Genomic DNA, 5556 nt, shown 5'->3' with positions numbered 1-5556 from the left:
AAAGCAAAAAAAAGTAAAGTTTGTCGATTCTCCAGCAGAAGAGCCCAAAATGACTGAGCATCAGAAAAGTTTAAGACGTCGTTTGAATCGTTCCGTTTCGGATGATGAAATGGACTGTTTGTTGATTTCTTCAGTCAACAGAATCAACGAACCGTGTTTACGTTGACGGCTTGCGGTTGAAAATGGAAGTCGATTGTGGCGCTGCAGTTTCCGTCATCAGTTTTGAGATGTACGAGGGAGATTTCGATCATATTCCATTGCAAAAATGCGACAAGAAGTTAGCAGTGATCAACGGGAGTCGTTTGAAGGTTGAAGGGCAGATTAAAGTTTATGTTGAGTTTAATGGTCAGAAAAAGGATATTTATCTGATTGTTTTGCGAAGCGACAACTGTTTCACGCCTTTGCTTGGACGAGATTGGCTGGATCTGTTTGTTCCTGATTGGAGAAGAGTGTTTGGAAACAACATCAATCAACTGGCAGTTTCGACAGACCAGACCGTTGCAGAGATACAGAGTAAAAGAGTTTGAGGCTGATCTAGTTTTAAAAGATCACACACCGGTGTTTAAGCGTGCTTATGACGTTCCATTCAGAATGAAAGATAAAGTTTTAGAACATTTAAGTAGTTTAGAAAAAGATGGCGTCATAACACCAATAGATGCAACTGAATGGGCATCTCCGGTAATAGTTGTGGTGAAAAAAGACAATGGTATTAGGATGGTCATTGATTGTAAACTTTCAATCAACAAAGTTTTGATCCCTAATACATATCCGTTACCATTAACTCAGGATTTGTTTGCCTCGTTGGCTGGCGCTAAAGTTTTCTGTTCTCTTGATCTGGCTGGCGCGTATAAACAGTTATTATTATCTAAAAAGTCTAGGAAAATAATGGTGATAAATACAATCAAAGGTTTGTTTACGTATAATCGTTTGCCACAAGGTGATTCTTCTAGTGCAGCTATATTCCAATGGATCATGGATCAAGTTTTGAAAAATATCGACGGAGTTTACGTTTACTTAGATGATGTTTTGATAGCAGGCAAGGACAAAGAAGACTGTGCGCGAAGGCTTAATGTGGTTTTAGAACGTTTGTCTAAAGCCAACATAAAAGTCAATTTGCAGAAATGCAAGTGGTTTGTTTCGAGTTTGCCGTTTCTAGGACATGTGTTGAGCGACAGAGGATTGTTGCCTAGTCCAGAAAAGGTCGAGACTATTCGGAGAGCTAGTATTCCGAATAATGTCTCTGAGCTTAAGGCATTTTTGGATTTAGTAAATTACTATGGTAAATTTCTACCCAATTTGTCCGCACGCCTTAGCTGTCTGTATCGTTTATTAAAGGAAGACGTTAAGTTTGTATGGAATGCTGAGTGTAGTCGAGTGTTTGAAAGCTGTAAGCAAGCGTTGTTGAGCTCAAAGCTTTTAGAGTTTTATGATCCGAATATGCCTGTTGTCGTTGTAACAGATGCTTGTAGTTATGGGTTAGGTGGAGTAATAGCACATCAAATCAATGGAGAAGAGAGGCCCATTAGTTTCACCTCCTTCAGTTTAACGAATGCACAAAAATCCTACCCAATTTTGCACTTAGAAGCTTTAGCAGTTGTGAGCACCATTAAGAAGTTTCACAAATTCTTGTTTGGAAAGAAGTTTACTGTGTATACTGATAATAAGCCGTTGATTGACATTTTCGATAAAGAAGGCAAGAATACTTTGTTTGTGACGCGTTTACAAAGATATGTACTTGAACTGAGTATTTACGATTTCGACATTGTTTATAGACCGTCAACAAAAATTGGCAATGCAGATTTTTGCTCAAGGTTTCCTTTGCCAGAAAATGTACCAGCCTCTTTACAAAGAGAGTTTATCAAGAGTTTAAATGTTTCGAATGAGTTTCCGATAGATCATGCATGGATTGCAATTGAGACAAAGAAAGACAAGTTTTTGCAACAAATAGTTTATTACATGAAGCATGGTTGGCCGCAGAAGTTGTATCGAATGTTTTTGGATATTTATGCACAGCACCAAGATTTAGAACAAGTAGAAGAATGTTTACTGTATCAGGATCGTGTCATTATACCTGCAAGTTTACAAAAGCAGATCCTGAAATTGTTACATAAAAGCCATTCCGGAATAACCAAGATTAAGCAAATGGCAAGGACAGTTTATTGGTACGGCATGAATAGTGACATTGAAAGTTTCGTCAAATCATGCAGAGTGTGTTGCCAAATGAATGTTGTTCCGAAGCAAGCTCCATACTCTAACTGGATTCCAACAAAAAAACCGTTTACCCGCATTCATGCGGACTTCTTTCATTTCGACAAAAAAGTTTTTCTGGTCATTGTTGACAGTTTTTCAAAATGGCTCGAGGTTGAGTACATGAAATTTAGTACTGATGCCAGGAGTGTCAAGTCGAAGTTTATCAGCGTTTTTGCAAGGTTTGGGTTACCGGACGTAGTAGTTACGAACGGCGGACCACCGTTTAATTCCAAAGAATTCATTGATTTTTTACAGAAACACAACATAAAGGCGATGAACCCGTATAACCCATCGAGCAATGGGCAAGCAGAACGTATGGTAAGATTGGTGAAAGATGGTTTAAAGAAGTTTTTGTTGGATCCGGAAATTGCAGGTTTAAGTACAGATGATTTAGTTTCGTACTTTTTGTTTAGCTATAGGAATACATGTTTGGAAGATGGTCGTTCGTTTCCTTCCGAGAGGCTGTTTTGTTTTAAGTCCAAGACGTTGTTCGATATAATCCATCCTAGAAATAGTTTTAGGAATCATTTGACGAAGCGTGAAGTTGTGGATGTACCTGTAAATAACAAGCATACCAAAGATAAACACCGACTTCGTGACTGGATTGACTCTTTGCGCCCAAAAGAATTAATTTATTTTAAAAATTTTAGACCTACCGATATTCGACGATGGCTTGAAGCCAAGTTTCTAAGACGTGTTTCTTTAAATACATTTCAGGTTTCCGTTGGAGGTCGGGTGTATCTGGCGCACCGCAATCAACTCAAGGTGTTTGGCACTAACAAGAAAAGCTGTGGTATGATTTTTGCGAGGGGAAAGGAGAGCAGTCCAGCACGTGAACGAAGTAGGGAAGACGATAACGACGAGAGCTTTGACGACGATGCTAGCGACTTTCTCGGTTTCGCAGCGGATTCGTTTATTTACCGAGACACACCTGACGATCAACCAATGGTTTGTGATTCGGATGGTGGTGGTTCGGGTAGAAGTAGTTTACCGCTTGAGGAGGTTGATCCTCAAGAAGGCACGTCTACGCGGCAGTGGTCGCGATCGAAACAAACGAGTTCGGGGGAAAGTTCGAGTCATCAGTCCGTCAGTTTACGTCGTTCGAGGAGATCGAAGCGTCCTCGGAAAGATCCCGATTTCGTGTTTTATTGATACTTTTAAAAATTAGTTTAAATAAGTTTCCACGGCAGTGAAGTTTGGCCGTATTCGAAGTTTAGTTTGCGGCGGTTTAGTTTTGCCGTTTTTGAATTTTATGGCAGTGAAGTTTCGCCATTTTCATTTATATGTGTTTGAACTAAAGGGGGAAGAACTGTGGTGACCACCCGGCACTACAGCCCTGAATGAACAGCTGCTGGCTCAGCGTTCAGAGTTTAAGACAATAGATAGTTTACAGTTGACTGTTGTTTGACACACCTCGTATAGTTACTAAGTAGAAAATATCACCTCCCTACCGACAAGTATCGGTTATAACAGAAACTAATGGTTTGCTTCCAGATACACAATTTGGTTTTCGCTATTGTTTTCATCGACTTGTGGCAGGGTGCATTGTCATTGTCGAAAGCAATCGCGGCACCCACTTGGAAAAACCTTTTTCATGCTCAATTTTTCATGAAGGATAGTAAATACACTTCCATATGATATCTGTGTCATCTCAGCAATCTCACGGAGCTTCACTTTACGATCTTTCATTATAATTTTTGTCACTTCACTCACATTTTCCGGTGTAACGGCTTCCACAGGTCTACCCCAGCGTTCCGCGTCATTTGTGTCGGTACGACCACGTTTAAACTCGGCGAATCACCAACAAATCGTTGCTTTTGATGGACAAGAGTCCGGATAACATTTTTCAATCCATTGTTTCGCTTGCACGGTGTTTTTACCCATTGAAAACAATGTTTTATCAAAACACAAAACTCGATTTTTTCCATTTTTTAAACAAACTACAAAACGACTTTACCTTAACCTCGATAACTCAGCTGTTTCGGGTCGGATCGACTTAAAATTTTGACCCGTTTCAAGCCAAGGTTAGTACTCTAGAAAGACGTGGTTACTGGTGTACTACGAGCGCTATCTCTGCTTTAGGCTCGGGACTTATTGATCCATGTGGTATTTGGAAAGCGAACAGGACTGGCCGAGGAGCCTTAGCATTCGGTGTTAAGTTTGACACTTGACTTTGATATCAAGGTTTGATTAAGGAATAGATTTGGAAACTACTTGGGATCGACAGTTGTTGATAGAATTAGGCTTGGCTCTGCTCATCCGCAGTCTCTTTACTCCATCGTAGCTGATGTGTGTAGCGATGAACTGGTCCGGCGGGAAGGGCCAGGTGAATTAGTATTTGATACTGGTACAGATATCGGGTTCGATTCCTGCCGGGTTGGAAATTTTCTTGATTAACCCTGAATAGCAAATCCGAAATAATGTATGTTATTTTGTGGTCAGTCGTTCTTTTGAAGAAGAATCTATACCTGCTAGATTAATCAGATCGTTTTCTTTTGTTTACTGGTTAAGATATGTGCAAAAATATTAATTATCATTTAGATAACTCTTTCTGCTCACACCTTTGTAGGGGTATGAGGTGGGACCATCATCATCCAATTGGCACTAGTTTCACGCGTTCCTCAAGCGTATAAACAACCATTTTCGTTCAGCGGAAGGATGAAACTAAGTTTCTGTCAAATCAAAAGTGACATTTAGGTTACCAATGTCGAAATAACCGGTAGTTCAAAAAAAAAGTTAGATGGCGGACCCAAGTCGGTTCAGAGATCGCCGATAAAAAGTAGTGTTAGTATTTTCACATATTTGGCCCATACCACCCTGTAATTCCGGAACCGGAAGTCGGATCCGATTGAAATACAACAACTTTGTATGGGATCATAAGGCCTGCTATGTGAATCGAAGTGTAAAACCGATTCAGCCATCTCTGAGAGAAGTAAGTGACAATATTTGTCTCTCACGTATGTATGTGTGAGCACACACACAAAGACATTTGCTCAGTTCGTCGATCTGAATCGCGTATGGCATATGACATTCGCCCTCTTGTCCTTGGTTTAAAAGTCGTTTTTTTCAGTGATTGTATAGCTTAAATATTTTTGAACTGACATTTTTACGATAAGCAAGACAGCAGGGGTTTGATTTCAAAGAAAATTGGCTTATTTTTATAGCATCTCAAGACCCTTCAGTTGAATTTAAATAGCGAAGGTCGGCTCCGCCATTGCCTAGAAAATTGAATGACAATATTATCAAATTTTTGGTGCATACCATAAGCACCATAAGACCTTTAATTTGAATCTGAGAATGTGGGAA

Source organism: Malaya genurostris, chromosome 1 (genome assembly GCF_030247185.1).
Source record: "Malaya genurostris strain Urasoe2022 chromosome 1, Malgen_1.1, whole genome shotgun sequence".
In the NCBI taxonomy this organism is placed as follows: Eukaryota; Metazoa; Arthropoda; class Insecta; order Diptera; family Culicidae; genus Malaya; species Malaya genurostris.
This window is presented reverse-complemented; position numbering follows the sequence as displayed.